Raw genomic sequence first — 11,242 nt, forward strand, 5'->3', positions numbered from 1 at the left:
AACACATAACTGAACTTGTTTGCAAACCTGAAATTCGGAGGAACCTTTCTTTTTCCTATTGTTTAAAACCTCAAGTTCTTAATTCATAATTTAGTTAATCCACAAATCAAACAATCATCAGTTTATTTTTTTATAGTTGTTAATAAATACTTAACGTTACACACTTTCCACAATCCTCCTCTGGTTCGATATCCGACTTATCCTATCTACATAGTTTAGTTGGTTTTTGCATGTCCTTAACCACAGACATCAAAATGGCGTCGTTGCCGGGGAGGTGTGCGCAAAGTGTTTAGTGTTAAGTGTTAGTAAAAAAAAATCCAAAAATAGTGTCAGTTTTGTTTTATTTTGTTCAGATTTATGCGTGGTGCTTGTGTTTTTGTGTTTGTGCAGGATGGCAGATCTTACAATATTCTGCAGCTCTCTTAGATGCGTTTTGTACGGGGAACCACTTCACCCGTGTATCGGTTGCCACGAGGCCCGATTTAGACGGGAAAGAGCAAAATTGGCAGAACCACCGATGCCTTGCTATGATAATCCTTCCCCTCCACCATATTTCTATGACTCTGATACAACGGTGGAGGATGATTATTACTCGGATGGATATGATCGGGACGAGGGTGCTTATTATGAACCAAGGACGGATGGGCGATGTTTCTGTTGCGGTCGAAATCATACTTCTGTTTATGATGATGTGTGCGCGGTGTATTTGGAAAATCCAGAGTATCGGAATAAAAAAATGATGGATGCGTACATCTCAACATCGTATCAGGGATTCCGACAGTGTCATCCCGAGGAATATTCTGAGCCCGAGGGTGTTTATATTTATCAGACCGAGGAGGAGAAAGAGCTTGCTATGTTGGAAGTGACTTTGTCCAAACTCGAGCAATATTTATCAGCACCCAACCTTTCCGATGAAGATCGAATCAGCTGCCTAGTTTCCAAGTGTCAGAAGTTAAAAATGAAGATAGAAATAGAAGAGCGTCTCTCACCATTACCTGTTGATATTAGAGATTATTCTCACATGGAGGAGGAGGATGTTGTAACACCCATTCTAAAAAATCAAGTTTAAACGTAAAATATACGAAAAACAACCATGTAATTTAGATTACATATACGTCAGAAATACGGGTTTATTAAAACTTTTACAAATCAAAGTCATTCAACATAAGTGATCGAATCTGTCGTTTAAAAATTTACGACGAGGAAATGTGCGGAAGCATGTATCTTTATCGTGTTCGGTCCTTCGATGAGCTTGATCGTCTTCCGGCATCCAAAAAGAACCTACATTTCATAAACATGAAATGCTTTAGTCATACGGGGATTGTAATAAGTCTAAACAAATCCGATAATGACAATGGAAGGAAAAAGAATCCCAACGTTAAACTCTTGATCTGAAAACATGGATTTCCAACTGGCCTCCACCGTAACTTACGGTGGCACCGTAAGTTACGGTGGCCCCTGGTGTGACATGCCCCTACCGTAAATCAGTAGGGGGCTGCCGTAAAGCCTTCAGCTCCACCGTAACTTGCGGTGGCACCGTAATTTACGGTGGCCCCTGCATTCCAGCTTTCCTATTTTGCCGTTAATTGGCACGAAAACTTTCGTATCTTTCAAACCGCTTATCCGTTTGACCCACCGTTTCTTCCTACTTGATTGTAATTTGACCCTTCATAATATGGAGTCAAAATCCAACATCCGAATTAACAAAATTTAAGACTTTTAAGTCTTCAGCTTATTACCATTTTTACCAAATTTTAACCCGTTCACGATTTTATCAAACAAACATGTTTACTTGATCCATAAACTCATGGAAATCATAATTTCAATATTTCCTATCAAATAATTCATAGATCATGGGTTTCTTACTTAGTTAGAACCCGTTTACGTTCAAGTGCTTATTTTGACCCGTTAAAGGTATTTAAGCACTTTAAAGCTTAAAGTCGCTTTCATTCATTTCTAGCATTATATACAACATTCTTATCAAGTAATCTTCCACCACAACTATAATTGTGGTGGAATTAATGAGATGATCTATATAATCCGAGTTTTTCTCGTCTGATTGCTAATTTACGGCAAAGGCTCATATAGAGTTATTTGACCGAAAGTTTACATCTTTCGCTTCTTACACTTATTCCAATTATTTATTTGATCATAAAACTCGTTTCAAAACTACCTTTAAAGGTTGTTTATTCGAATTAGCCAACAAGGGCGTTTTAGTCAATTTTAGTCATTCTTTTACGACGAAGGACTATTAGTGCTTGTTTGAACCCCAAATCCGACCTTTTAACCATATTCTTGTTTAGAAACCAATATTTTTCTAAAACACCTTAATCATAACTCAACTTATTCTCTTTACCTAAAAGATAACCGAATATCTTATTTTAACCTCGTCTAACTATTATAAAACTCCAAGCTCTACATGATGAGTTGTATTATTATACATACCTGGCTCGGATCAATATATTGACCCGTTTCAATACCTTTCCTTAATGGCTGCTAAGCGATAGCGATGTAAGCATCCATGTGCTATTTATTTCCTAAAATCATGCATCTTGACAACCCATTAGTCGATATTGTCAAAGGGTGATAATTTCACCTTTTGACCCGTTTGGCCGAATTGACCGATTATATTAGCGAGATGATATTTATTACCACCTCGTATATATATATATATATATATATATATATATATATATATATATATATATATATATATATACTAGTCGTTTACCCGCGCGATGCGGCGGGAAACATATTACTTAGATTGATGAGTTTAGGGCTATATACGGGGCGTCTCGGTTTTTAGCCATAACCAAAACCAAATTCGCGATACAACGGAAAACACAACACTTGTTAGTAATTCTAAGGGTGTTCATGAGAAGGTTCAGTTCAGTCGGGTTATAATTAAAATCTAAATTTTCGGTTAAGGTACTTCAAAACCGGTCATGGGGATTTAAAGAGTTACTCACAAGTGTTGTGTTTTCTGTTGCATCGCGAAATTTGTTTTGGTTATGGCTCAAAACCGAACCGCCCCGTACATAGCCCTAAACTCACCAACCTAAGTGATATGTTTCCCGCCATATCGCACGAGTAAACGGCTGGTATAGTATAAATTTAGATTTCATAAAATTTGAATTTTATATTTTTAAATTTTGTCCTTGTTCCATGAAATAGCCACAATTTAAACGATAATGCTTTGTTAAATAATAGTTGGTTATTTAAAATTTACGATATATACTTCCATTTTAAATTTACAAGTTACATATTTTATTATAAGGCCGTATAATAATTATAAACATTTTATCACCATAATTTTGTATTATATATAGTATTATCAGTTTTTAAATTATAAATAAAAAAAATTGATTGTTGGATTTTACTTAAAATTTTCTGAATGGACATCCAAAATTTATTCAAAGTCTTTTAAACTACATAACTTTAACAAAAATTGTTTAAATTTTACTTGTGACTGTTAAAAAAATTAAAATTTTACTTTAAAAACACAAAACACTTATTTAAAAATATAATTTTAAAAATGCAAAAACTATATCAAACACCCAACAACATTTCAAATAAACCATTTCCTTTATCATTCCTCAAATCCTCAAATTCAGCAAAAAGACCCAATTGCCAATGCACAATAGATAACAACATGATCAAACAATCTCAAACATTACAGGAACAAAAACAAATCGACAGCGAGTCAATCACTTTCAAGTTGTGAGTTCCATAATGGCCGATAAAATGTCACCATCTGCAGCCTTTAACGCCTTGACCGCCTTTGGTCTTGAGACCCCGGCTTGAGTCATGACCAGCTCGATGTCCTTGGGCTCCACCCCGGTCTCGTCTACATCCTCATCGTCCTGAGCCACGACTGTTGGTTCAGGCGTCGATATCACGTTGCTAAGGTTAGGTGCTTTGAATTGCTCTGCTGCCTGACTCTGCAACTGTGAGTTCAGATCCTCTATTTTTGCTTCGCCGAATATTACATATGTGTCTGAAACAAGGGGACTTGAAAACATCTGGCTTTGAGATCACAAATAGCATCTGCAAAATGATGAAACTAATGATTTACAAGCAACAAACAATTGTGGAAACTAACAGTAGAATATGGAAAAATGAATTTCTTGAAGGTAGATTATAAACGAGCCAAGCTCGAGCCGGAGAAACTACCAACAAGCCGAGCTCGAGCTTTGAAAACAAAGCTCGAACCGACCTAAGCTCGAGCTCTCATTAAGTTTATCGAACTCGAGCTCGGTTCGTTTGCACCGATGCTTTAAGGTAACTTTACCTTGCAAGAAAATGTAGTGAATAAGATTACAAAAGCTATATTTTTTTAAGTTTTTAAGTTAACCAATTTGACCTTGTTGGAGGCAAATATATACAATATTTAACCCATTTTTAGGCAAATGAGTTGCAGTTTCCACCTCTACAGAAAACAATAACGCTTTCCGTCTTTTGGGTTACTAATTTCTGAATTTAAGTATTTTCTTATCAATGACCCTTGCAAAATAATGGCATGATTAACTGTAGTTCACAACTTTATGGTGACTGCCCACGACTCTTTCTATATTTTTTAATTAGAAGATTGTATTATTAATAGATATATCTAAGTGATTAATTATTTGGTTCGGTTACAATTTGGGGTTATATTGAACTTACATTCTTGCTCTTTTTAACGGTAACACGACCGACTCCAAGAATGGGCTTCATTCCAAGCTTAAACATAGCCTTTCGACTCTTTTTCTCGCTTTTGCTTTGCTTACACTTGAAAAATGTAACAGGAAAAATACTCATAATTTTTCAGAAATTAAAACATGACACAGTAAAATGACGAAAAATCATCACATACCAGCTCACAGCTGCACGAATTTGCAGTCAAGTCCCATACACGAATATTGCCATTTTTGTTAACCATGCCGCTACGCTTGTCGCGGCTGCGCTCGCCACGCCGCTGCGGCTGCGCTTGCTGCGCTCGCTCGCTCGCTCACTGCGCCGAAGCTCCTGTTCACGTTTCAAAGCTTCCGCAGCTTCTTTTTATTCCTTTTTCCTTATTTCAGCCTGAAAGAACAACGTTAGTGTTGTCAACTTCACTCAACACTTAAAATACAAAAATATTACCATTTCTTTATCGATTCTCTTCCAAAAGACCAGCATGTCCCTTGCCAGTTTCCTTGTGCGAATTGAAGCACCCCTCGTCAACTTAAGCGATCTACTCACCTTCATCTTTACCTGGAACAAAGCGAAACTTCTTAAGCATGTAAACAAGAAAAAAAATTAAAATATCATAACAGCACTTATACACCGACATCACGTTGACGGTTTTCTACAAATATCTTGGCGTCTGTTAACTGCTATCTATGGAAGCTGATTTCCCTAAAGATGTTTTGGTATGTCTTGTCTGACCATGTTCACCCAATATATACCGATTTTTCCCATCTCTTCTTTCTCAATAACAAACAGATCGTTATTCACTTTCCGCTTCTTGGGCAAACTACGCTCAATAATCTGGAATTCAAACAGTTCAAGGAGCGTGCATGTAAGTGACAACAGCCAACAAAATCCAAAAGTACTAAATAAGTAAAAAGGGCAACTTTGATCAGCTTACTTATAAATGAATTGATTTGGTTATGTTTTATCTCACAACTGTATAGAAAAACCGTTTGTTCGCCTAAACGTGCTTCAGCCTTTCAGGAAATCCAAATCTGACCCGTTTGGTCATTTACACACGTAAAAATAAGTCAGTTTAAAGATGTTAATACAAACCTATGTGTATTGTTCAACATTTGTACGATCCAAGCAATCTATGCAATTTATACCTTTAGAGAACAATACAAAATGGCGTCTTGATGTTGCCAAAGATCTTTCAATAACGATTCCCCAACTACCGAACCCAAGCTTAACAAATCTGCTCCTAAATGATACCTGGAAAAAAAAAACAAAAATCAGAATCAAATGTTTTCAAAACAATGCATCTGTTCGAAGAAAAAAAATTACATGTAGCTCTGAAGGCAATCAGCCTTGGCTCTAAAAGATGCCTCGAGAAATTCAGCCTCTTTTTTAAGCTTTCTTATTTTCTCAAGGTCAGAACATGCATCTTTTAAATGCTCTTTTCCAGAACTGGATCTGGATACGTGTAACTCTTGAAGTAATTCCTTAAGCCTTACAACAGCTTCATCAACACTCTCCAGTGCCTAAAAAATTGCAATTAAAAATTGCAATTCAAATGCCATCACAACAACATACAGTATTTTCCATTTCCACAAGACTAAAACTTAATACCAAAAAATCATGACTTTAATTTGCCAAACAGCGTGTAAAATGGAATTAAGAAGCCAGAGATCAGGAGCAAAACAAAAATAAAAAACGAAGTAGATGTCACTGATGACTGACCTAAAGAACTCCTGGAAATTGTTGTTATATTTTTAAAGGTGGCCATTTCAATCCACTTATGATAATTAATTAACACATGTCATATGAACAAAACTGAAAAGGTAAAACAAAGTGCGTCGAATTGTTTTAAGGGTATAATGGTCATTTCACTTGGAGTCAAATGAACTTTTTAACATCTTTGAGTGAAAAGGACTAAACACACATGTGTTACAGTTTGGAAAAAACTATATCCATATGTTTAATCTACTTGATATCAATATATCAAACTAATAGTTTTGGACAATTATTTTTAGATAAGGATAGACCTCAATATTTCTTCCATAATAAATAATCTAGCACCAGCCTCAATACCTACTTGGATTAATTCCTTTCCCTGCCAATACAACACAATATATCAAAGAATGACTAATAAATAAGATATTTAGAACAAAAAGGTAATAGAAAAGATTATTTTAAAAAAAAAATATCAATTTGCGCACCATTATATGATCATAAGGCCAATGTCTGTATCAGGGCCAGTTCCCTCTTTAAGCTACTTCTAGATGGGTAATAAAAGATAGCTATGAATTTATATAAGCTCCATAAATGACACTTATATGAATGATACGATTTTCGGGTTCGGATTGGATTCGGATTCGTGTAAAATTTTCGGGTTCGAGTCGGGTTGAACCCGCCAACCCGCGAACCCGACCCGTTTAGCACCCCTAATTCCATAAAATGGTCTTTAATCAAAATGTTTTAATTATGGATATCAGCTATCAACGATCTAACCATATTGCCATCCTGTTAGACATAAAAAAAAGAGCATCGCTTGTGGAGATAAACAAACAAATGATTGTTTCATTTGTTAAAATATCTTAAAAACGAATTACAATAAACCGTAACTAATGTAAACTATCTGATAAAAAAAAACCTGTGTGCTCTATAGTAGAGAATCACCAATGCTAGGAGGATATCCCATGACCACATTCAAGACACCCTTCAGAGGACAAAAATGTAATTAGACATTACGTGATGAGTGATAAAAAAAGTTATGGTGGACGTGGGTTTACAGGCGGAATTCCAGATTGTAGAGCCAGCTCAGCTGCTGCTAAGGCGGTCAATGGTGTGAGCTCAGAGGGCTTTATGACCACAGTACAGCCACAGGCAAGAGCAGGGCCAACCTTGCGAGCAATCATTGCGATGGAGAAATTACATGGAGTGATTGGACCAACCGGCTGCAAGTTATTGGAATCAGCAGGGCCAACCTTGCGAGCAATCATTGCGATGGAGAAATATAACAACGTTTTCGCGTTTGTGTAAATCACACCAGTCTTGCTTTTTATTTTCTACATTGGAGTTAACATCAAGATAAATAAAGTCAAGAAAGATACACCAATATAATCTTCGGTTCACGATCTGAATTACACTCCAACCATGACCATGCAACAGGCAAACATGGGTCGCCACCTTCTTGACCCGAATCCGACAACTTGTAACCCGATACCAAACTTGCAGCCACAACTCCAATAAATAATTAAAAAAACAAAAAAAAATAAGATTTTTAAAATAATTGTTAGACAAATTTAATCTAAAAAACTTACTTTACTTACAAATCGTTACAGGAATCCATGATCGGTTATCAAAGACTGATAAAAGTGATGTTGGGAGGCTATGAGTTGCTGCTCGGTTGCTCTCAAAAGCAGCCAAAAACTCTTTGTACTGAACTAATACAGAAATTGATTGCAGAAGTAGATCTCTTAGTTCTGTGCTTGATATTCTCGGGTCGCTGAAATGGGTAACCACAAAAGTAACCTGAATAAAAAACATCGAAAACATTAGTTTATACGTAAATAGTTTATATCCGTAGTTATAAACTTACAAACATTAAAAAAGAGGAACGTATAAATGAACAAAGTCCTTGTTTTATAAACATTCCTGTAGAGACAAAAGGAGGATCACTCTTTTGCAAAACATGAAAACAATCAACCTGCAAAGCAAGATCAAGAGGGTTTAATAACCTCAAAATATTTTTGGGTAACGCAAAAAAGTGAAAGTTTATATTATGAGGGTTTAATGGCGTACCAGAGTTTCTAAATAAAATTCAGGCACATAACTGAAAACCAAATCCATTTTGCTAAGAACCAGAAGCAACTGAGAAATGCAAATACATGCTGCAAACATTCCCCTTTGTTTCCAACTGGCAAAAAGAGAGACATGGTACCTACGATACAAACATGGATACGAATTTAATAAATAAAAGAGTAAAATGTAACAAAACACCATGATATAATACAAACTATTAAAGCTTCAAAATAATAACTCCCTCCCAACATAGTTATTCCAAATACATTCAAAATCAACAAAGAACTTTAGATTCATAATTTGAACATCAATAATAACAAATTTCACAGCAACAGAATAAGATCATAAAATAACTCCAGCAACAACAAAAAATTCCTCAACAAAACGCATTAAATCAATCTAGATATACTTACCAAAACATCATTACTCATCAAATCAAAATAAAAACTATATAATCATTACAATAGTTCCTCTAATTCACATAACAACAAGTAAAAACTATAAAACGCACAGAAACAACTTAAACTAACACCAGAACATCACAATAACACAGATCTCGTAAACCTAAACAATAACATTCATAACATAGTGCAGATGTACCAAAAACAGAAGCCAATAAACATATTTCTGAGCATCCACAACCGTCTAAACCATCAAACCGAAGATCTCCACCACCGGAGCACCGGAAACGACGTCGTAGAGCCTCTCGACCTCCATTCTCGGTTTCCATCAGAAAAACAGTAAAAAGGTAAAAAAAAAAGTTAGGGCTCGTAGACTACAAAGTTTTGTATGAGAAAATATTCAACAAAAAAGAAAAGATAAACCTACTTTGCTTACTACACAGATCTGAAGAAGAAGAAGAACAAGAAGAAACAAACACATATCTGAAAAGGAATCGTAGACTTGAAGAGAAACAAACTCTTATGTGAGGAGAAACAAACCCTAGATCTGAGTCGCCAGAGAGAGAGAGAGAGAGTAGAGGATGAGAGGCGGATAAAATGAGAGGATGAGAGAGAGTAGAGGATGGTGTCCGCGTGTTTTGTTTGAGTGAAAGGGTATAATTGGAAACTCAAGTTCAATGGTGCTTAAAAGACTTGTACATAATGCTTTAAGGGTGTTTTAAGGAAATTTCTATGACCTTAAGAAGTCCTTTGGATATGTATATTATATATAGTATAGATATATATATATGACTCGCTCCGATTTACACCGTGCGGTCACTTACTTATAATTCCATTTCTTAACACTTTTTAGCCTACTATGGCTTACGTCATAAATTATCTTTTTCGTAATACGACAAAAATTATATTATGAAATATATGACTAGTGTAAGATATACTTACCTCGTGTCCGAACTATGCTTTTTCCTTTCCTTCTTGATTCGTTTGACCCGCTCCCTCATCAAGCTTCCACCTAGCTTGTTACGCGTCAAACTATCATCATTGTTTTCAAGGTGGTTAGTTTAATCATAATTTAATACGATTATTCCACCTTACAAATTTCATATCAAAAATTACCATTTATCGGATTATAGGTCAGTTTGACTTTTTAAAAGTCAAATGCCCATTAGTATACTAATTGCATATTCGAGTTCATCAACTAGTTTTAGCATTCTTTAATTACCCGGTAGGCGTTATCTTTAGACCATCGTTTTAACCAAAGTTCTATCCACGTTCATCATATTTAGAACTCTTTTTAATCACATTTTGTATAATAGCCAAAACATCACAATTAAGTGTTTTAACTTCAAAAATTCTAGTTTCGAGCTTTCTTTGAGGCATTTCATCAAACACTTTAAGGGCAGAATTTTACATGTTTATTTATCAAGTCTCTGGCTTATCTCTTAGCCCTAATTTCACATAAATCAACCATCTTACAAAGTTGTTAACTTCTATAATTTCTGAAATCACTTCAAATTGTCAAATTATACTAGATCAACACTCTATTTCCTAGTGTTCATCAAATTTCACATAAACCATCAATCGCCTACAATGGTGTTCATAGGTTTCACTACAATTTCACATGATTTCAACTTGCATTTGTCTAGGGTTTGTCCCTAGACACTATAGTTGTTCCTAGATCATCATAAGACATACATGCAACTATAATTTCAGATTTTCCCAATTACATGAGAATTTCAAGTTGAGAGTTTTTATGAAATTTTACATACCTTGTGATCCTCTTGTGATGAGGATCAGTAATCTATGCTTGATTTTCGATTTTGACTTGGTTTGAGCCCTCAATTTGTGAGTTTTGTGATGAACTAGGTTTTGATAAAGCTTGGGGTCGCACCCCCTGTTCTCTGGTCGATCTCCAGGAGACTCCAATATGGAGTGTTTATGTTTTAATTAAAACATTTTCTAGTTTGCCCATTTTTAGTCCCTCATATTTAGATGTTTTATAAAGAGGGTTTAAATCTTGTTTTCTATTCATTCACTTGATCACACATAATTAACTAGGTTAATTATTCCTAGTTAACTTAGTTGGTTCTGGGGTTATAACCTGTTTCATTCTATGTCCCGTAAACTCGGGCCTCTCATAACTTTATTTCCTTAAAAACATCTATTCACGTTTTATTTAATATTAGATTTATTTATTTTAAATCCTAATATTTACCGGGTTACCGTTACTGCTAACGGTATTTTACCAGTGTATTAATAATAAGGGGTTTTGATTACCAAACTCGATTTCGGGGTGTTACAGTTGTGGAGGATAATACCACACCAATGAATCCTCTATCTGATGAAGAGTCACTAGTGGATCAGATGGTGTGTGAGGATGAGGA

The 11,242-nt window shown here is 35.4% G+C and overlaps 1 long non-coding RNA gene and 1 pseudogene across 1 annotated transcript; both read right to left on the reverse strand.

Moving 5' to 3' along the window:
- Positions 1-2,488: 2,488 nt before the first annotated feature.
- On the reverse strand, positions 2,489-10,766 carry LOC110889379. Its single transcript, XR_002563557.2, has 3 exons — positions 10,628-10,766; positions 9,801-9,890; positions 2,489-2,537 (listed from the first exon to the last, which is right to left on the reverse strand). It is a non-coding gene; the product is annotated as an uncharacterized LOC110889379 (long non-coding RNA).
- Positions 3,555-9,463, reverse strand: LOC110889378 (annotated as a pseudogene).
- Positions 10,767-11,242: the final 476 nt, after the last annotated feature.

Source organism: Helianthus annuus, chromosome 11 (genome assembly GCF_002127325.2).
Source record: "Helianthus annuus cultivar XRQ/B chromosome 11, HanXRQr2.0-SUNRISE, whole genome shotgun sequence".
NCBI lineage: Eukaryota > Viridiplantae > Streptophyta > Magnoliopsida > Asterales > Asteraceae > Helianthus > Helianthus annuus.